The 16,678-nt window shown below is 49.1% G+C and overlaps 43 non-coding genes and 3 pseudogenes across 43 annotated transcripts; all 46 read right to left on the minus strand.

Moving 5' to 3' along the window:
• Nucleotides 1-84: 84 nt before the first annotated feature.
• On the minus strand, nucleotides 85-203 carry LOC149764758 (5S ribosomal RNA). The gene has a single exon (XR_016411265.1). It is a non-coding gene; the product is annotated as a 5S ribosomal RNA (ribosomal RNA).
• A 247-nt stretch (nucleotides 204-450) lies between these two features.
• LOC149764759 (5S ribosomal RNA) lies at nucleotides 451-569 on the minus strand. The gene has a single exon (XR_016401927.1). It is a non-coding gene; the product is annotated as a 5S ribosomal RNA (ribosomal RNA).
• A 246-nt stretch (nucleotides 570-815) lies between these two features.
• LOC149764760 (5S ribosomal RNA) lies at nucleotides 816-934 on the minus strand. Its single transcript, XR_016406673.1, has one exon. It is a non-coding gene; the product is annotated as a 5S ribosomal RNA (ribosomal RNA).
• A 247-nt stretch (nucleotides 935-1,181) lies between these two features.
• Nucleotides 1,182-1,300, minus strand: LOC149764761 (5S ribosomal RNA). Its single transcript, XR_016402780.1, has one exon. It is a non-coding gene; the product is annotated as a 5S ribosomal RNA (ribosomal RNA).
• A 246-nt stretch (nucleotides 1,301-1,546) lies between these two features.
• LOC149764762 (5S ribosomal RNA) lies at nucleotides 1,547-1,665 on the minus strand. The gene has a single exon (XR_016406674.1). It is a non-coding gene; the product is annotated as a 5S ribosomal RNA (ribosomal RNA).
• Nucleotides 1,666-1,911: 246 nt separating this feature from the next.
• LOC149764763 (5S ribosomal RNA) lies at nucleotides 1,912-2,030 on the minus strand. Its single transcript, XR_016408928.1, has one exon. It is a non-coding gene; the product is annotated as a 5S ribosomal RNA (ribosomal RNA).
• A 246-nt stretch (nucleotides 2,031-2,276) lies between these two features.
• LOC149764764 (5S ribosomal RNA) lies at nucleotides 2,277-2,395 on the minus strand. The gene has a single exon (XR_016406838.1). It is a non-coding gene; the product is annotated as a 5S ribosomal RNA (ribosomal RNA).
• Nucleotides 2,396-2,641: 246 nt separating this feature from the next.
• LOC149764765 (5S ribosomal RNA) lies at nucleotides 2,642-2,760 on the minus strand. The gene has a single exon (XR_016411266.1). It is a non-coding gene; the product is annotated as a 5S ribosomal RNA (ribosomal RNA).
• Nucleotides 2,761-3,006: 246 nt separating this feature from the next.
• LOC149764766 (5S ribosomal RNA) lies at nucleotides 3,007-3,125 on the minus strand. The gene has a single exon (XR_016401990.1). It is a non-coding gene; the product is annotated as a 5S ribosomal RNA (ribosomal RNA).
• A 246-nt stretch (nucleotides 3,126-3,371) lies between these two features.
• LOC149764767 (5S ribosomal RNA) lies at nucleotides 3,372-3,490 on the minus strand (annotated as a pseudogene).
• A 246-nt stretch (nucleotides 3,491-3,736) lies between these two features.
• LOC149764768 (5S ribosomal RNA) lies at nucleotides 3,737-3,855 on the minus strand. The gene has a single exon (XR_016406676.1). It is a non-coding gene; the product is annotated as a 5S ribosomal RNA (ribosomal RNA).
• Nucleotides 3,856-4,101: 246 nt separating this feature from the next.
• Nucleotides 4,102-4,220, minus strand: LOC149764769 (5S ribosomal RNA). Its single transcript, XR_016408929.1, has one exon. It is a non-coding gene; the product is annotated as a 5S ribosomal RNA (ribosomal RNA).
• Nucleotides 4,221-4,466: 246 nt separating this feature from the next.
• LOC149764770 (5S ribosomal RNA) lies at nucleotides 4,467-4,585 on the minus strand. The gene has a single exon (XR_016406839.1). It is a non-coding gene; the product is annotated as a 5S ribosomal RNA (ribosomal RNA).
• A 246-nt stretch (nucleotides 4,586-4,831) lies between these two features.
• LOC149764771 (5S ribosomal RNA) lies at nucleotides 4,832-4,950 on the minus strand. The gene has a single exon (XR_016411267.1). It is a non-coding gene; the product is annotated as a 5S ribosomal RNA (ribosomal RNA).
• Nucleotides 4,951-5,196: 246 nt separating this feature from the next.
• On the minus strand, nucleotides 5,197-5,315 carry LOC149764772 (5S ribosomal RNA). The gene has a single exon (XR_016401991.1). It is a non-coding gene; the product is annotated as a 5S ribosomal RNA (ribosomal RNA).
• A 246-nt stretch (nucleotides 5,316-5,561) lies between these two features.
• On the minus strand, nucleotides 5,562-5,680 carry LOC149764773 (5S ribosomal RNA; annotated as a pseudogene).
• A 246-nt stretch (nucleotides 5,681-5,926) lies between these two features.
• LOC149764774 (5S ribosomal RNA) lies at nucleotides 5,927-6,045 on the minus strand. The gene has a single exon (XR_016412664.1). It is a non-coding gene; the product is annotated as a 5S ribosomal RNA (ribosomal RNA).
• Nucleotides 6,046-6,292: 247 nt separating this feature from the next.
• Nucleotides 6,293-6,411, minus strand: LOC149764775 (5S ribosomal RNA). The gene has a single exon (XR_016412888.1). It is a non-coding gene; the product is annotated as a 5S ribosomal RNA (ribosomal RNA).
• A 246-nt stretch (nucleotides 6,412-6,657) lies between these two features.
• LOC149764776 (5S ribosomal RNA) lies at nucleotides 6,658-6,776 on the minus strand (annotated as a pseudogene).
• A 244-nt stretch (nucleotides 6,777-7,020) lies between these two features.
• Nucleotides 7,021-7,139, minus strand: LOC149764777 (5S ribosomal RNA). The gene has a single exon (XR_016404932.1). It is a non-coding gene; the product is annotated as a 5S ribosomal RNA (ribosomal RNA).
• Nucleotides 7,140-7,387: 248 nt separating this feature from the next.
• On the minus strand, nucleotides 7,388-7,506 carry LOC149764778 (5S ribosomal RNA). The gene has a single exon (XR_016408178.1). It is a non-coding gene; the product is annotated as a 5S ribosomal RNA (ribosomal RNA).
• Nucleotides 7,507-7,752: 246 nt separating this feature from the next.
• Nucleotides 7,753-7,871, minus strand: LOC149764779 (5S ribosomal RNA). Its single transcript, XR_016401933.1, has one exon. It is a non-coding gene; the product is annotated as a 5S ribosomal RNA (ribosomal RNA).
• Nucleotides 7,872-8,116: 245 nt separating this feature from the next.
• On the minus strand, nucleotides 8,117-8,235 carry LOC149764780 (5S ribosomal RNA). Its single transcript, XR_016407571.1, has one exon. It is a non-coding gene; the product is annotated as a 5S ribosomal RNA (ribosomal RNA).
• Nucleotides 8,236-8,481: 246 nt separating this feature from the next.
• On the minus strand, nucleotides 8,482-8,600 carry LOC149764781 (5S ribosomal RNA). The gene has a single exon (XR_016400994.1). It is a non-coding gene; the product is annotated as a 5S ribosomal RNA (ribosomal RNA).
• Nucleotides 8,601-8,848: 248 nt separating this feature from the next.
• Nucleotides 8,849-8,967, minus strand: LOC149764782 (5S ribosomal RNA). Its single transcript, XR_016412366.1, has one exon. It is a non-coding gene; the product is annotated as a 5S ribosomal RNA (ribosomal RNA).
• A 247-nt stretch (nucleotides 8,968-9,214) lies between these two features.
• On the minus strand, nucleotides 9,215-9,333 carry LOC149764783 (5S ribosomal RNA). Its single transcript, XR_016405515.1, has one exon. It is a non-coding gene; the product is annotated as a 5S ribosomal RNA (ribosomal RNA).
• A 246-nt stretch (nucleotides 9,334-9,579) lies between these two features.
• On the minus strand, nucleotides 9,580-9,698 carry LOC149764784 (5S ribosomal RNA). Its single transcript, XR_016412665.1, has one exon. It is a non-coding gene; the product is annotated as a 5S ribosomal RNA (ribosomal RNA).
• Nucleotides 9,699-9,945: 247 nt separating this feature from the next.
• Nucleotides 9,946-10,064, minus strand: LOC149764785 (5S ribosomal RNA). The gene has a single exon (XR_016402233.1). It is a non-coding gene; the product is annotated as a 5S ribosomal RNA (ribosomal RNA).
• Nucleotides 10,065-10,310: 246 nt separating this feature from the next.
• On the minus strand, nucleotides 10,311-10,429 carry LOC149764786 (5S ribosomal RNA). The gene has a single exon (XR_016405345.1). It is a non-coding gene; the product is annotated as a 5S ribosomal RNA (ribosomal RNA).
• Nucleotides 10,430-10,675: 246 nt separating this feature from the next.
• On the minus strand, nucleotides 10,676-10,794 carry LOC149764787 (5S ribosomal RNA). The gene has a single exon (XR_016408631.1). It is a non-coding gene; the product is annotated as a 5S ribosomal RNA (ribosomal RNA).
• Nucleotides 10,795-11,040: 246 nt separating this feature from the next.
• LOC149764788 (5S ribosomal RNA) lies at nucleotides 11,041-11,159 on the minus strand. Its single transcript, XR_016403429.1, has one exon. It is a non-coding gene; the product is annotated as a 5S ribosomal RNA (ribosomal RNA).
• Nucleotides 11,160-11,406: 247 nt separating this feature from the next.
• On the minus strand, nucleotides 11,407-11,525 carry LOC149764789 (5S ribosomal RNA). The gene has a single exon (XR_016412889.1). It is a non-coding gene; the product is annotated as a 5S ribosomal RNA (ribosomal RNA).
• A 246-nt stretch (nucleotides 11,526-11,771) lies between these two features.
• Nucleotides 11,772-11,890, minus strand: LOC149764790 (5S ribosomal RNA). Its single transcript, XR_016408684.1, has one exon. It is a non-coding gene; the product is annotated as a 5S ribosomal RNA (ribosomal RNA).
• A 245-nt stretch (nucleotides 11,891-12,135) lies between these two features.
• Nucleotides 12,136-12,254, minus strand: LOC149764791 (5S ribosomal RNA). Its single transcript, XR_016408860.1, has one exon. It is a non-coding gene; the product is annotated as a 5S ribosomal RNA (ribosomal RNA).
• Nucleotides 12,255-12,502: 248 nt separating this feature from the next.
• LOC149764792 (5S ribosomal RNA) lies at nucleotides 12,503-12,621 on the minus strand. The gene has a single exon (XR_016404292.1). It is a non-coding gene; the product is annotated as a 5S ribosomal RNA (ribosomal RNA).
• A 246-nt stretch (nucleotides 12,622-12,867) lies between these two features.
• On the minus strand, nucleotides 12,868-12,986 carry LOC149764793 (5S ribosomal RNA). Its single transcript, XR_016401934.1, has one exon. It is a non-coding gene; the product is annotated as a 5S ribosomal RNA (ribosomal RNA).
• Nucleotides 12,987-13,231: 245 nt separating this feature from the next.
• On the minus strand, nucleotides 13,232-13,350 carry LOC149764794 (5S ribosomal RNA). Its single transcript, XR_016407572.1, has one exon. It is a non-coding gene; the product is annotated as a 5S ribosomal RNA (ribosomal RNA).
• A 246-nt stretch (nucleotides 13,351-13,596) lies between these two features.
• Nucleotides 13,597-13,715, minus strand: LOC149764795 (5S ribosomal RNA). Its single transcript, XR_016406038.1, has one exon. It is a non-coding gene; the product is annotated as a 5S ribosomal RNA (ribosomal RNA).
• Nucleotides 13,716-13,963: 248 nt separating this feature from the next.
• Nucleotides 13,964-14,082, minus strand: LOC149764796 (5S ribosomal RNA). Its single transcript, XR_016412367.1, has one exon. It is a non-coding gene; the product is annotated as a 5S ribosomal RNA (ribosomal RNA).
• Nucleotides 14,083-14,328: 246 nt separating this feature from the next.
• On the minus strand, nucleotides 14,329-14,447 carry LOC149764797 (5S ribosomal RNA). Its single transcript, XR_016405126.1, has one exon. It is a non-coding gene; the product is annotated as a 5S ribosomal RNA (ribosomal RNA).
• A 246-nt stretch (nucleotides 14,448-14,693) lies between these two features.
• On the minus strand, nucleotides 14,694-14,812 carry LOC149764798 (5S ribosomal RNA). The gene has a single exon (XR_016407936.1). It is a non-coding gene; the product is annotated as a 5S ribosomal RNA (ribosomal RNA).
• A 246-nt stretch (nucleotides 14,813-15,058) lies between these two features.
• LOC149764799 (5S ribosomal RNA) lies at nucleotides 15,059-15,177 on the minus strand. The gene has a single exon (XR_016412666.1). It is a non-coding gene; the product is annotated as a 5S ribosomal RNA (ribosomal RNA).
• A 247-nt stretch (nucleotides 15,178-15,424) lies between these two features.
• LOC149764800 (5S ribosomal RNA) lies at nucleotides 15,425-15,543 on the minus strand. The gene has a single exon (XR_016407022.1). It is a non-coding gene; the product is annotated as a 5S ribosomal RNA (ribosomal RNA).
• A 246-nt stretch (nucleotides 15,544-15,789) lies between these two features.
• Nucleotides 15,790-15,908, minus strand: LOC149764801 (5S ribosomal RNA). Its single transcript, XR_016406921.1, has one exon. It is a non-coding gene; the product is annotated as a 5S ribosomal RNA (ribosomal RNA).
• Nucleotides 15,909-16,154: 246 nt separating this feature from the next.
• LOC149764802 (5S ribosomal RNA) lies at nucleotides 16,155-16,273 on the minus strand. Its single transcript, XR_016404294.1, has one exon. It is a non-coding gene; the product is annotated as a 5S ribosomal RNA (ribosomal RNA).
• Nucleotides 16,274-16,519: 246 nt separating this feature from the next.
• Nucleotides 16,520-16,638, minus strand: LOC149764803 (5S ribosomal RNA). Its single transcript, XR_016411268.1, has one exon. It is a non-coding gene; the product is annotated as a 5S ribosomal RNA (ribosomal RNA).
• Nucleotides 16,639-16,678: the final 40 nt, after the last annotated feature.

Raw genomic sequence — 16,678 nt, forward strand, 5'->3', positions numbered from 1 at the left:
AAATTATCCGAAGAGGAAAAGCCAAAAGCCAAAAAATTAAAAATAAATGTTATCAAAAAAGAAAAATGCGGGCAAAAAATAAAAGGGGTGCAACACGAGGACTTCCCAGGGGGTCACCCATCCTAGTACTACTCTCGCCCAAGCACGCTTAACTGCGGAGTTCTGATGGGATCCGGTGCATTAGTGCTGGTATGATCGCACCCATGACATGCCCATCGAAACTCCCTTTTATGACAAAGCAGCAGACCTCGACGGCCCGAGACATTCGCGCTGCCGGGGCCGTTCTGGCGTAGGATTCAACGCGCTGGTCCCGCTATGCGGCATGGCACCGCCAGTCTCCGGACCCAGTTTATTGTCGGGGGAAAAAAATTATCCGAAGAGGAAAAGCCAAAAGCCAAAAAATTAAAAATAAATATTATCAAAAAATAAAAAAGCGGGCAAAAAATAAAAAGGGTGCAATACGAGGACTTCCCAGGGGGTCACCCATCCTAGTACTACTCTCACCCAAGCACGCTTAACTGCGGAGTTCTGATGGGATCCGGTGCATTAGTGCTGGTATGATCGCACCCAAGACATGCCCTTCGAAACTCCCTTTTAAGACAAAGCAGCAGACCTCGACGGCCCGAGACATTCGCGCTGCCGGGGCCGTTCTGGCGTATGATTCAACGCGCTGTTCCGCTATGCGGCATGGCACCGCCAGTCTCCGGACTCAGTTTATTTTCTGGGGGAAAAAATTATCCGAAGAGGAAAAGCCAAAAGCCAAAAAATTAAAAATAAATATTACCAAAAAATAAAAAAGCGGGCAAAAAATAAAAAGGGTGCAACACGAGGACTTCCCAGGGGGTCACCCATCCTAGTACTTCTCTCGCCCAAGCACGCTTAACTGCGGAGTTATGATGGGATCCGGTGCATTAGTGCTGGTATGATCGCACCCAAGACATGCCCTTCGAAACTCCCTTTTAAGACAAAGCAGCAGACCTCGACGGCCCGAGACATTCGCGCTGCCGGGGCCGTTCTGGCGTAGGATTCAACGCGCTGGTCCCGCTATGCGGCATGGCACCGCCAGTCTCCGGACTCAGTTTATTGTCGGGGGAAAAAAATTATCCGAAGAGGAAAAGCCAAAAGCCGAAAAATTAAAAATAAATATTATCAAAAAATAAAAAAGCGGGCAAAAAATAAAAAGGGTGCAACACGAGGACTTCCCAAGGGGTCACCCATCCTAGTACTACTCTCACCCAAGCACGCTTAACTGCGGAGTTCTGATGGGATCCGGTGCATTAGTGCTGGTATGATCGCACCCAAGACATGCCCTTCGAAACTCCCTTTTAAGACAAAGCAGCAGACCTCGACGGCCCGAGACATTCGCGCTGCCGGGGCCGTTCTGGCGTATGATTCAACGCGCTGTTCCGCTATGCGGCATGGCACCGCCAGTCTCCGGACTCAGTTTATTTTCTGGGGGAAAAAATTATCCGAAGAGGAAAAGCCAAAAGCCAAAAAATTAAAAATAAATATTACCAAAAAATAAAAAAGCGGGCAAAAAATAAAAAGGGTGCAACACGAGGACTTCCCAGGGGGTCACCCATCCTAGTACTTCTCTCGCCCAAGCACGCTTAACTGCGGAGTTATGATGGGATCCGGTGCATTAGTGCTGGTATGATCGCACCCAAGACATGCCCTTCGAAACTCCCTTTTAAGACAAAGCAGCAGACCTCGACGGCCCGAGACATTCGCACTGCCGGGGCCGTTCTGGCGTATGATTCAACGCGCTGTTCCGCTATGCGGCATGGCACCGCCAGTCTCCGGACTCAGTTTATTTTCTGGGGGAAAAAATTATCCGAAGAGGAAAAGCCAAAAGCCAAAAAATTAAAAATAAATATTACCAAAAAATAAAAAAGCGGGCAAAAAATAAAAAGGGTGCAACACGAGGACTTCCCAGGGGGTCACCCATCCTAGTACTTCTCTCGCTCAAGCACGCTTAACTGCGGAGTTATGATGGGATCCGGTGCATTAGTGCTGGTATGATCGCACCCATGACATGCCCTTCGAAACTCCCTTTTATGACAAAGCAGCAGACCGCGACGGCCCGAGGCATTCGCGCTGCCGGGGCCGTTCTAGCGTAGGATTCAACGCGCTGTTCCGCTATGCGGCATGGCACCGCGAGTCTCCGGACTCAGTTTATTTTCGGGGGAAAAAAATTATCCGAAGAGGAAAAGCCAAAAGCCGAAAAATTAAAAATAAATATTATCAAAAAATAAAAAAGCGGGCAAAAAATAAAAAGGGTGCAACACGAGGACTTCCTAGGGGGTCACCCATCCTAGTACTACTCTCGCCCAAGCACGCTTAACTGCGGAGTTCTGATCGGATCCGGTGCATTAGTGCTGGTATGATCGCACCCATGACATGCCCTTCGGAACTCCCTTTTATGGCAAAGCAGCAGACCTCGACGGCCCGAGGCATTCGCGCTGCCGGGGCCGTTCTGGCGTAGGATTCAACGCGCTGTTCCGCTATGCGGCATGGCACCGCGAGTCTCCGGACTCAGTTTATTTTCGGGGGAAAAAAATTATCCGAAGAGGAAAAGCCAAAAGCCGACAAATTAAAAATAAATATTATCAAAAAATAAAAAAGCGGGCAAAAAATAAAAGGGGTGCAACACGAGGACTTCCCAGGGGGTCACCCATCCTAGTACTACTCTCGCCCAAGCACGCTTAACTGCGGAGTTCTGATGGGATCCGGTGCATTAGTGCTGGTATGATCGCACCCATGACATGCCCATCGAAACTCCCTTTTATGACAAAGCAGCAGACCTCGATGGCCCGAGACATTCGCACTGCCGGGGCCGTTCTGGCGTAGGATTCAACACGCCGTTCCGCTATGCGGCATGGCACCGCCAGTCTCCGGACTCAGTTTATTTTCGGGGGAAAAAAATTATCCGAAGAGGAAAAGCCAAAAGCCGAAAAATAAAAAATAAATGTTATCAAAAAATAAAAAAGCGGGCAAAAAATAAAAGGGGTACAACACGAGGACTTCCCAGGGGGTCACCCATCCTAGTACTACTCTCGCCCAAGCACGCTTAACTGCGGAGTTCTGATGGGATCCGGTGCATTAGTGCTGGTATGATCGCACCCATGACATGCCCTTCGAAACTCACTTTTATGACAAAGCAGCAGACCTCGACGGCCCGAGACATTCGCGCTGCCGGGGCCGTTCTGGCGTAAGATTCAACGCGCTGTTCCGCTATGCGGCATGGCACCGCCAGTCTCCGGACTCAGTTTATTTTCGGGGGGAAAAAATTATCCGAAGAGGAAAAGCCAAAAGCCAAAAAATTAAAAATAAATATTATCAAAAAATAAAAAAGCGGGCAAAAAATAAAAAGGGTGCAACACGAGGACTTCCCAGGTGGTCACCCATCCTAGTACTCCTCTCGCCCAAGCACGCTTAACTGCGGAGTTATGATGGGATTCGGTGCATTAGTGCTGGAATGATCGCACCCATGACATGCCCTTCGAAACTCCCTTTTATGACAAAGCAGCAGACCGCGACGGCCCGAGACATTCGCGCTGCCGGGGCCGTTCTGGCGTAGGATTCAACGCGCTGTTCCGCTATGCGGCATGGCACCGCCAGTCTCCGGACTCAGTTTATTTTCGGAAAAAAAAAATTATCCGAAGAGGAAAAGCCAAAAGCCGAAAAATTAAAAATAAATATTATCAAAAAATGAAAAAGCGGGCAAAAAATAAAAAGGGTGCAACACGAGGACTTCCCAGGGGGTCACCCATCCTAGTACTTCTCTCGCCCAAGCACGCTTAACTGCGGAGTTATGATGGGATCCGGTGCATTAGTGCTGGTATGATCGCACCCAAGACATGCCCTTCGAAACTCCCTTTTAAGACAAAGCAGCAGACCTCGACGGCCCGAGACATTCGCACTGCCGGGGCCGTTCTGGCGTATGATTCAACGCGCTGTTCCGCTATGCGGCATGGCACCGCCAGTCTCCGGACTCAGTTTATTTTCTGGGGGAAAAAATTATCCGAAGAGGAAAAGCCAAAAGCCAAAAAATTAAAAATAAATATTACCAAAAAATAAAAAAGCGGGCAAAAAATAAAAAGGGTGCAACACGAGGACTTCCCAGGGGGTCACCCATCCTAGTACTTCTCTCGCTCAAGCACGCTTAACTGCGGAGTTATGATGGGATCCGGTGCATTAGTGCTGGTATGATCGCACCCATGACATGCCCTTCGAAACTCCCTTTTATGACAAAGCAGCAGACCGCGACGGCCCGAGGCATTCGCGCTGCCGGGGCCGTTCTAGCGTAGGATTCAACGCGCTGTTCCGCTATGCGGCATGGCACCGCGAGTCTCCGGACTCAGTTTATTTTCGGGGGAAAAAAATTATCCGAAGAGGAAAAGCCAAAAGCCGAAAAATTAAAAATAAATATTATCAAAAAATAAAAAAGCGGGCAAAAAATAAAAAGGGTGCAACACGAGGACTTCCTAGGGGGTCACCCATCCTAGTACTACTCTCGCCCAAGCACGCTTAACTGCGGAGTTCTGATCGGATCCGGTGCATTAGTGCTGGTATGATCGCACCCATGACATGCCCTTCGGAACTCCCTTTTATGGCAAAGCAGCAGACCTCGACGGCCCGAGGCATTCGCGCTGCCGGGGCCGTTCTGGCGTAGGATTCAACGCGCTGTTCCGCTATGCGGCATGGCACCGCGAGTCTCCGGACTCAGTTTATTTTCGGGGGAAAAAAATTATCCGAAGAGGAAAAGCCAAAAGCCGACAAATTAAAAATAAATATTATCAAAAAATAAAAAAGCGGGCAAAAAATAAAAGGGGTGCAACACGAGGACTTCCCAGGGGGTCACCCATCCTAGTACTACTCTCGCCCAAGCACGCTTAACTGCGGAGTTCTGATGGGATCCGGTGCATTAGTGCTGGTATGATCGCACCCATGACATGCCCATCGAAACTCCCTTTTATGACAAAGCAGCAGACCTCGATGGCCCGAGACATTCGCACTGCCGGGGCCGTTCTGGCGTAGGATTCAACACGCCGTTCCGCTATGCGGCATGGCACCGCCAGTCTCCGGACTCAGTTTATTTTCGGGGGAAAAAAATTATCCGAAGAGGAAAAGCCAAAAGCCGAAAAATAAAAAATAAATGTTATCAAAAAATAAAAAAGCGGGCAAAAAATAAAAGGGGTACAACACGAGGACTTCCCAGGGGGTCACCCATCCTAGTACTACTCTCGCCCAAGCACGCTTAACTGCGGAGTTCTGATGGGATCCGGTGCATTAGTGCTGGTATGATCGCACCCATGACATGCCCTTCGAAACTCACTTTTATGACAAAGCAGCAGACCTCGACGGCCCGAGACATTCGCGCTGCCGGGGCCGTTCTGGCGTAAGATTCAACGCGCTGTTCCGCTATGCGGCATGGCACCGCCAGTCTCCGGACTCAGTTTATTTTCGGGGGGAAAAAATTATCCGAAGAGGAAAAGCCAAAAGCCAAAAAATTAAAAATAAATATTATCAAAAAATAAAAAAGCGGGCAAAAAATAAAAAGGGTGCAACACGAGGACTTCCCAGGTGGTCACCCATCCTAGTACTCCTCTCGCCCAAGCACGCTTAACTGCGGAGTTATGATGGGATTCGGTGCATTAGTGCTGGAATGATCGCACCCATGACATGCCCTTCGAAACTCCCTTTTATGACAAAGCAGCAGACCGCGACGGCCCGAGACATTCGCGCTGCCGGGGCCGTTCTGGCGTAGGATTCAACGCGCTGTTCCGCTATGCGGCATGGCACCGCCAGTCTCCGGACTCAGTTTATTTTCGGAAAAAAAAAATTATCCGAAGAGGAAAAGCCAAAAGCCGAAAAATTAAAAATAAATATTATCAAAAAATGAAAAAGCGGGCAAAAAATAAAAAGGGTGCAACACGAGGACTTCCCAGGGGGTCACCCATCCTAGTACTACTCTCGCCCAAGCACGCTTAACTACGGAGTTCTGATGGGATCCGGTGCATTAGTGCTGGTATGATCGCACCCATGACATGCCCTTCGAAACTCCCTTTTATGACAAAGCAGCAGACCTCGACGGCCCGAGACATTCACGCTGCCGGGGCCGTTCTGGCGTAGGATTCAACGCGCTGGTCCCGCTATGCGGCATGGCACCGCCAGTCTCCGGATTCAGTTTATTGTTGGGGGAAAAAAATTATCCGAAGAGGAAAAGCCAAAAGCCGAAAAATTAAAAATAAATATTATCAAAAAATAAAAAAGCGGGCAAAAAATAAAAAGGGTGCAACACGAGGACTTCCCAGGGGGTCACCCATCCTAGTACTACTCTCGCCCAAGCACGCTTAACTGCGGAGTTCTGATGGGATCCGGTGCATTAGTGCTGGTATGATTGCACCCAAGACATGCCCTTCGAAACTCCCTTTTAAGACAAAGTAGCAGACCTCGACGGCCCGAGACATTCGCGCTGCCGGGGCCGTTCTGGCATATGATTCAACGCGCTGTTCCGCTATGCGGCATGGCACCGCCAGTCTCCGGACTCAGTTTATTTTCGGGGGGAAAAAATTATCCGAAGAGGAAAAGCCAAAAGCCAAAAAATTAAAAATAAATATTATCAAAAAATAAAAAAGCGGGCAAAAAATAAAAAGGGTGCAACACGAGGACTTCCCAGGGGGTCACCCATCCTAGTACTTCTCTCGCCCAAGCACGCTTAACTGCGGAGCTATGATGGGATCCGGTGCATTAGTGCTGGTATGATCGCACCGATGACATGCCCTTCGAAACTCCCTTTTATGACAAAGCAGCAGACCGCAACGGCCCGAGACATTCGCGCTGCCGGGGCCGTTCTGGCTAGGATTCAACGCGCTGTTCCGCTACGGGGCATGGCACCGCCAGTCTCCGGACTCCGTTTATTTTCGGGAAAAAAAATTATCCGAAGAGGAAAAGCCAAAAGCCGAAAAATTAAAAATAAATATTATCAAAAAATAAAAAAGCGGGCAAAAAATAAAAGGGGTGCAACACGAGGACTTTCCTGGGGGTCACCCATCCTAGTACTACTCTCGCCCAAGCACGCTTAACTGCGGAGTTCTGATGGGATCCGGTGCATTAGTGCTGGTATGATCGCACCCATGACATGCCCATCGAAACTCCCTTTTATGACAAAGCAGCAGACCTCGACGGCACGAGACATTCGCGCCGCCGGGGCCGTTCTGGCGTAGGATTCAACGCGCTGGTCCCGCTATGCGGCATGGCACCGCCAGTCTCCGGACTCAGTTTATTTTCGGGGGAAAAAAATTATCCGAAGAGGAAAAGCCAAAAGCCGAAAAATTAAAAATAAATATTATCAAAAAATAAAAAAGTGGAGAAAAAAATAAAAAGGATGCAACACGAGGACTTCCCAGGGGGTCACCCATCCTAGTACTACTCTCGCCCAAGCACGCTTAACTGCGGAGTTCTGATCGGATCAGGTGCATTAGTGCTGGTATGATCGCACCCAAGACATGCCCTTCGAAACTCCCTTTTATGACAAAGCAGCAGACCTCGACGGCCCGAGACATTCGCGCTGCCGGGGCCGTTTTGGCGTAGGATTCAACACGCTGTTCCGCTATGCGGCATGGCACCGCCAGTCTCCGAACTCAGTTTATTTTCGGAAAAAAAAAAATATCCGAAGAGGAAAAGCCAAAAGCCGAAAAATTAAAAATAAATATTATCAAAAAATAAAAAAGCGGGCAAAAAATAAAAAGGGTGCAACACGAGGACTTCCCAGGGGGTCACCCATCCTAGTACTACTCTCGCCCAAGCACGCTTAACTACAGAGTTCTGATGGGATCCGGTGCATTAGTGCTGGTATGATCGCACCCATGACATGCCCTTCGAAACTCCCTTTTATGACAAAGCAGCAGACCGCAACGGCCCGAGACATTCGCGCTGCCGGGGCCGTTCTGGCGTAGGATTCAACGCGCTGTTCCGCTATGCGGCATGGCACCGCCAGTCTCCGGACTCCGTTTATTTTCGGAAAAAAAAATTATCCGAAGAGGAAAAGCCAAAAGCCGAAAAATTAAAAATAAATATTATCAAAAAATAAAAAAGCGGGCAAAAAATAAAAAGGGTGCAACACGAGGACTTCCCAGGGGGTCACCCATCCTAGTACTACTCTCGCCCAAGAACGCTTAACTGCGGAGTTCTGATCGGATCCGGTGCATTAGTGCTGGTATGATCGCACCCATGACATGCCATTCGAAACTCCCTTTTATGACAAAGCAGCAGACCTCGACGGCCCGAGGCATTCGCGCTGCCGGGGCCGTTCTGGCGTAGGATTCAACGCGCTGTTCCGCTATGCGGCATGGCACCGCGAGTCTCCGGACTCAGTTTATTTTCGGGAGAAAAAAATTATCCGAAGAGGAAAAGCCAAAAGCCGAAAAATTAAAAATAAATATTATCAAAAAATAAAAAAGCGGGCAAAAAATAAAAGGGGTGCAACACGAGGACTTCCCTGGGGGTCACCCATCCTAGTACTACTCTCGCCCAAGCACGCTTAACTGCGGAGTTCTGATGGGATCCGGTGCATTAGTGCTGGTATGATCGCACCCATGACATGCCCGTCGAAACTCCCTTTTATGACAAAGCAGCAGACCTCGACGGCCCGAGACATTCGCGCCGCCGGGGCCGTTCTGGCGTAGGATTCAACGCGCTGGTCCCGCTATGCGGCATGGCACCGCCAGTCCCCGGACTCAGTTTATTTTCGGGGGAAAAAAATTATCCGAAGAGGAAAAGCCAAAAGCCGAAAAATTAAAAATAAATATTATCAAAAAATAAAAAAGTGGAGAAAAAAATAAAAAGGGTGCAACACGAGGACTTCCCAGGGGGTCACCCATCCTAGTACTACTCTCGCCCAAGCACGCTTAACTGCGGAGTTCTGATGGGATCCGGTGCATTAGTGCTGGTATGATCGCACCCATGACATGCCCATCGAAACTCCCTTTTATGACAAAGCAGCAGACCTCGACGGCCCGAGACATTCGCGCCGCCGGGGCCGTTCTGGCGTAGGATTCAACGCGCTGGTCCCGCTATGCGGCATGGCACCGCCAGTCTCCGGACTCAGTTTATTTTCGGGGGAAAAAAATTATCCGAAGAGGAAAAGCCAAAAGCCGAAAAATTAAAAATAAATATTATCAAAAAATAAAAAAGTGGAGAAAAAAATAAAAAGGTGCAACACGAGGACTTCCCAGGGGGTCACCCATCCTAGTACTACTCTCGCCCAAGCACGCTAAACTGCGGAGTTCTGATGGGATCCGGTGCATTAGTGCTGGTATGATCGCACCCAAGACATGCCCTTCGAAACTCCCTTTTATGACAAAGCAGCAGACCTCGACGACCCGAGACATTCGCGCTGCCGGGGCCGTTCTGGCGTAGGATTCAACACGCTGTTCCGCTATGCGGCATGGCACCGCCAGTCTCCGGACTCAGTTTATTTTCGGAAAAAAAAAATTATCCGAAGAGGAAAAGCCAAAAGCCAAAAAATTAAAAATAAATATTATCAAAAAATAAAAAAGCGGGCAAAAAATAAAAAGGGTGCAACACGAGGACTTCCCAGGGGGTCACCCATCCTAGTACTACTCTCGCCCAAGCACGCTTAACTACGGAGTTCTGATGGGATCCGGTGCATTAGTGCTGGTATGATCGCACCCATGACATGCCCTTCGAAACTCCCTTTTATGACAAAGCAGCAGACCTCGACGGCCCGAGACATTCACGCTGCCGGGGCCGTTCTGGCGTAGGATTCAACGCGCTGGTCCCGCTATGCGGCATGGCACCGCCAGTCCCCGGACTCAGTTTATTGTCGGGGGAAAAAAATTATCCGAAGAGGAAAAGCCAAAAGCCGAAAAATAAAAAATAAATGTTATCAAAAAATAAAAAAGCGGGCAAAAAATAAAAGGGGTGCAACACGAGGACTTCCCAAGGGGTCACCCATCCTAGTACTACTCTCGCCCAAGCACGCTTAACTGCGGAGTTCTGATGGGATCCAGTGCATTAGTGCTGGTATGATCGCACCCATGACATGCCCATCGAAACTCCCTTTTATGACAAAGCAGCAGACCTCGATGGCCCGAGACATTCGCGCTGCCGGGGCCGTTCTGGCGTAGGATTCAACACGCCGTTCCGCTATGCGGCATGGCACCGCCAGTCTCCGGACTCAGTTTATTTTCGGGGGAAAAAAATTATCCGAAGAGGAAAAGCCAAAAGCCGAAAAATAAAAAATAAATGTTATCAAAAAATAAAAAAGCGGGCAAAAAATAAAAGGGGTGCAACACGAGGACTTCGCAGGGGGTCACCCATCCTAGTACTACTCTCCCCCAAGCACGCTTAACTGCGGAGTTCTGATGGGATCCGGTGCATTAGTGCTGGTATGATCGCACCCATGACATTCCCTTCGAAACTCCCTTTTCTGACAAAGCAGCAGACCTCGACGGCCCGAGACATTCGCGCTGCCGGGGCCGTTCTGGCGTAGGATTCAACGCGCTGTTCCGCTATGCGGCATGGCACCGCCAGTCACCGGACTCAGTTTATTTTCGGGGGGAAAAAATTATCCGAAGAGGGAAAGCCAAAAGCCAAAAAATTAAAAATAAATATTATCAAAAAATAAAAAAGCGGGCAAAAAATAAAAAGGGTGCAACACGAGGACTTCCCAGGTGGTCACCCATCCTAGTACTCCTCTCGCCCAAGCACGCTTAACTGCGGAGTTATGATGGGATCCGGTGCATTAGTGCTGGAATGATCGCACCCATGACATGCCCTTCGAAACTCCCTTTTATGACAAAGCAGCAGACCGCGACGGCCCGAGACATTCGCGCTGCCGGGGCCGTTCTGGCGTAGGATTCAACGCGCTGTTCCGCTATGCGGCATGGCACCGCCAGTCTCCGGACTCAGTTTATTTTCGGAAAAAAAAAATTATCCGAAGAGGAAAAGCCAAAAGCCGAAAAATTAAAAATAAATATTATCAAAAAATAAAAATGCGGGCAAAAAATAAAAAGGGTGCAACACGAGGACTTCCCAGGGGGTCACCCATCCTAATACTGCTCTCGCCCAAGCACGCTTAACTACGGAGTTCTGATGGGATCCGGTGCATTAGTGCTGGTATGATCGCACCCATGACATGCCCTTCGAAACTCCCTTTTATGACAAAGCAGCAGACCTCGACGGCCCGAGACATTCACGCTGCCGGGGCCGTTCTGGCGTAGGATTCAACGCGCTGGTCCCGCTATGCGGCATGGCACCGCCAGTCTCCGGATTCAGTTTATTGTCGGGGGAAAAAAATTATCCGAAGAGAAAAAGCCAAAAGCCGAAAAATTAAAAATAAATATTATCAAAAAATAAAAAAGCGGGCAAAAAATAAAAAGGGTGCAACACGAGGACTTCCCAGGGGGTCACCCATCCTAGTACTACTCTCGCCCAAGCACGCTTAACTGCGGAGTTCTGATGGGATCCGGTGCATTAGTGCTGGTATGATTGCACCCAAGACATGCCCTTCGAAACTCCCTTTTAAGACAAAGTAGCAGACCTCGACAGCCCGAGACATTCGCGCTGCCGGGGCCGTTCTGGCGTATGATTCAACGCGCTGTTCCGCTATGCGGCATGGCACCGCCAGTCTCCGGACTCAGTTTATTTTCGGGGGAAAAAAATTATCCGAAGAGGAAAAGCCAAAAGCCAAAAAATTAAAAATAAATATTATCAAAAAATAAAAAAGCGGGCAAAAAATAAAAAGGGTGCAACACGAGGACTTCCCAGGGGGTCACCCATCCTAGTACTTCTCTCGCCCAAGCACGCTTAACTGCGGAGTTATGATGGGATCCGGTGCATTAGTGCTGGTATGATCGCACCGATGACATGCCCTTCGAAACTCCCTTTTATGACAAAGTAGCAGACCGCAACGGCCCGAGACATTCGCGCTGCCGGGGCCGTTCTGGCGTAGGATTCAACGCGCTGTTCCGCTACGCGGCATGGCACCGCCAGTCTCCGGACTCCGTTTATTTTCGGGAAAAAAAATTATCCGAAGAGGAAAAGCCAAAAGCCGAAAAATTAAAAATAAATATTATCAAAAAATAAAAAAGCGGGCAAAAAATAAAAGGGGTGCAACACGAGGACTTCCCTGGGGGTCACCCATCCTAGTGCTACTCTCGCCCAAGCACGCTTAACTGCGGAGTTCTGATTGGATCCGGTGCATTAGTGCTGGTATGATCGCACCCATGACATGCCCATCGAAACTCCCTTTTATGACAAAGCAGCAGACCTCGACGGCCCGAGACATTCGCGCCGCCGGGGCCGTTCTGGCGTAGGATTCAACGCGCTGGTCCCGCTATGCGGCATGGCACCGCCAGTCTCCGGACTCAGTTTATTTTCGGGGGAAAAAAATTATCCGAAGAGGAAAAGCCAAAAGCCGAAAAATTAAAAATAAATATTATCAAAAAATAAAAAAGTGGAGAAAAAAATAAAAAGGGTGCAACACGAGGACTTCCCAGGGGGTCACCCATCCTAGTACTACTCTCGCCCAAGCACGCTTAACTGCGGAGTTCTGATCGGATCCGGTGCATTAGTGCTGGTATGATCGCACCCAAGACATGCCCTTCGAAACTCCCTTTTATGACAAAGCAGCAGACCTCGACGGCCCGAGACATTCGCGCTGCCGGGGTCGTTTTGGCGTAGGATTCAACACGCTGTTCCGCTATGCGGCATGGCACCGCCAGTCTCCGAACTCAGTTTATTTTCGGAAAAAAAAAATTATCCGAAGAGGAAAAGCCAAAAGCCGAAAAATTAAAAATAAATATTATCAAAAAATAAAAAAGCGGGCAAAAAATAAAAAGGGTGCAACACGAGGACTTCCCAGGGGGTCACCCATCCTAGTACTACTCTCGCCCAAGCACGCTTAACTACAGAGTTCTGATGGGATCCGGTGCATTAGTGCTGGTATGATCGCACCCATGACATGCCCTTCGAAACTCCCTTTTATGACAAAGCAGCAGACCGCAACGGCCCGAGACATTCGCGCTGCCGGGGCCGTTCTGGCGTAGGATTCAACGCGCTGTTCCGCTATGCGGCATGGCACCGCTAGTCTCCGGACTCCGTTTATTTCCGGAAAAAAAAATTATCCGAAGAGGAAAAGCCAAAAGCCGAAAAATTAAAAATAAATATTATCAAAAAATAAAAAAGTGGGCAAAAAATAAAAAGGGTGCAACACGAGGACTTCCCAGGGGGTCACCCATCCTAGTACTACTCTCGCCCAAGAACGCTTAACTGCGGAGTTCTGATCGGATCCGGTGCATTAGTGCTGGTATGATCGCACCCATGACATGCCATTCGAAACTCCCTTTTATGACAAAGCAGCAGACCTCGACGGCCCGAGGCATTCGCGCTGCCGGGGCCGTTCTGGCGTAGGATTCAACGCGCTGTTCCGCTATGCGGCATGGCACCGCGAGTCTCCGGACTCAGTTTATTTTCGGGAGAAAAAAATTATCCGAAGAGGAAAAGCCAAAAGCCGAAAAATTAAAAATAAATATTATCAAAAAATAAAAAAGCGGGCAAAAAATAAAAGGGGTGCAACACGAGGACTTCCCTGGGGGTCACCCATCCTAGTGCTACTCTCGCCCAAGCACGCTTAACTGCGGAGTTCTGATGGGATCCGGTGCATTAGTGCTGGTATGATCGCACCCATGACATGCCCATCGAAACACCCTTTTATGACAAAGCAGCAGACCTCGACGGCCCGAGACATTCGCGCCGCCGGGGCCGTTCTGGCGTAGGATTCAACGCGCTGGTCCCGCTATGCGGCATGGCACCGCCAGTCTCCGGACTCAGTTTATTTTCGGGGGAAAAAAATTATCCGAAGAGGAAAAGCCAAAAGCCGAAAAATTAAAAATAAATATTATCAAAAAATAAAAAAGTGGAGAAAAAAATAAAAAGGGTGCAACACGAGGACTTCCCAGGGGGTCACCCATCCTAGTACTACTCTCGCCCAAGCACGCTTAACTGCGGAGTTCTGATGGGATCCGGTGCATTAGTGCTGGTATGATCGCACCCAAGACATGCACTTCGAAACTCCCTTTTATGACAAAGCAGCAGACCTCGACGGCCCGAGACATTCGCGCTGCCGGGGCCGTTCTGGCGTAGGATTCAACACGCTGTTCCGCTATGCGGCATGGCACCGCCCGTCTCCGGACTCAGTTTATTTTCGGAAAAAAAAAATTATCCGAAGAGGAAAAGCCAAAAGCCGAAAAATTAAAAATAAATATTATCAAAAAATAAAAAAGCGGGCAAAAAATAAAAAGGGTGCAACACGAGGACTTCCCAGGGGTTCACCCATCCTAGTACTACTCTCGCCCAAGCACGCTTAACTACGGAGTTCTGATGGGATCCGGTGCATTAGTGCTGGTATGATCGCACCCATGACATGCCCTTCGAAACTCCCTTTTATGACAAAGCAGCAGACCTCGACGGCCCGAGACATTCGCGCTGCCGGGGCCGTTCTGGCGTAGGATTCAACGCGCTGTTCCGCTATGCGGCATGGCACCGCCAGTCTCCGGACTCAGTTTATTTTCGGGGGGAAAAAATTATCCGAAGAGGAAAAGCCAAAAGCCAAATAATAAAAAATAAATATTATCAAAAAATAAAAAAGCGGGCAAAAAATAAAAAGGGTGCAAAACGAGGACTTCCCAGGGGGTCACCCATCCTAGTACTTCTCTCGCCCAAGCACGCTTAACTGCGGAGTTATGATGGGATCCGGTGCATTAGTGCTGGTATGATCGCACCCATGACATGCCCTTCGAAACTCCCTTTTATGACAAAGCAGCAGACCGCGACGGCCCGAGACATTCGCGCTGCCGGGGCCGTTCTGGCGTAGGATTCAACGCGCTGTTCCGCTATGCGGCATGGCACCGCCAGTCTCCGGACACAGTTTATTTTCGGAAAAAAAAAATTATCCGAAGAGGAAAAGCCAAAAGCCGAAAAATTAAAAATAAATATTATCAAAAAATAAAAAAGCGGGCAAAAAATAAAAAGGGTGCAACACGAGGACTTCCCAGGGGGTCACCCATCCTAGTACTACTCTCGCCCAAGCACGCTTAACTACGGAGTTCTGATGGGATCCGGTGCATTAGTGCTGGTATGATCGCACCCATGACATGCCCTTCGAAACTCCCTTTTATGACAAAGCAGCAGACCTCGACGGCCCGAGACATTTACGCTGCCGGGGCCGTTCTGGCGTATGATTCAACGCGCTGGTCCCGCTATGCGGCATGGCACCGCCAGTCCCCGGACTCTGTTTATTGTCGGGGGAAAAAAATTATCCGAAGAGGAAAAGCCAAAAGCCGAAAAATTAAAAATAAATATTATCAAAAAATAAAAAAGCGGGCAAAAAATAAAAAGGGTGCAACACGAGGACTTCCCAGGGGGTCACCCATCCTAGTGCTACTCTCACCCAAGCACGCTTAACTGCGGAGTTCTGATGGGATCCGGTGCATTAGTGCTGGTATGATCGCACCCAAGACATGCCCTTCGAAACTCCCTTTTAAGACAAAGCAGCAGACCTCGACGGCCCGAGACATTCGCGCTGCCGGGGCCGTTCTGGCGTATGATTCAACGCGCTGTTCCGCTATGCGGCATGGCACCGCCAGTCTCCGGACTCAGTTTATTTTCGGGGGGAAAAAATTATCCGAAGAGGAAAAGCCAAAAGCCAAAAAATTAAAAATAAATATTATCAAAAAATAAAAAAGCGGGCAAAAAATAAAAAGGGTGCAACACGAGGACTTCCCAGGGGGTCACCCATCCTAGTACTTCTCTCGCCCAGGCACGCTTAACTGCGGAGTTATGATGGGATCCGGTGCATTAGTGCTGGTATGATCGCACCCATGACATGCCCTTCGAAACTCCCTTTTATGACAAAGCAGCAGACCGCGACGGCCCGAGACATTCGCGCTGCCGGGGCCGTTCTGGCGTAGGATTCAACGCGCTATTCCGCTCTGCGGCATGGCACCGCCAGTCTCCGGACTCAGTTTATTTTCGGAAAAAAAAAATTATCCGAAGAGGAAAAGCCAAAAGCCGAAAAATTAAAAATAAATATTATCAAAAAATAAAAAAGCGGGCAAAAAATAAAAAGGGTGCAACACGAGGACTTCCCAGGGGGTCACCCATCCTAGTACTACTCTCGCCCAAGCACGCTTAACTGCGGAGTTCTGATCGGATCCGGTGCATTAGTGCTGGTATGATCGCACCCATGACATGCCCTTCGAAACTCCCTTTTATGACAAAGCAGCAGATCTCGACGGCCCGAGGCATTCGCGCTGCCGGGGCCGTTCTGGCGTAGGATTCAACGCGCTGTTCCGCTATGCGGCATGGCACCGCGAGTCTCCGGACTCAGTTTATTTTCGGGGGAAAAAAATTATCCGAAGAGGAAAAGCCAAAAGCCGAAAAATTAAAAATAAATATTATCAAAAAATAAAAAAGCGGGCAAAAAATAAAAGGGGTGCAACACGAGGACTTCCCAGGGGGTCACCCATCCTAGTACTACTCTCGCCCAAGCACGCTTAACTGCGGAGTTCTGATGGGATCCGGTGCATTAGTGCTGGTATGATCGCACCCATGACATGCCCATCGAAACTCCCTTTTATGACAAAGCAGC

Source organism: Phoenix dactylifera, chromosome 4, assembly GCF_051530095.1.
Source record: "Phoenix dactylifera cultivar Ajwa chromosome 4, Ajwa_hap1_PhDact_Kaust_v1.1, whole genome shotgun sequence".
Lineage (NCBI taxonomy): Eukaryota > Viridiplantae > Streptophyta > Magnoliopsida > Arecales > Arecaceae > Phoenix > Phoenix dactylifera.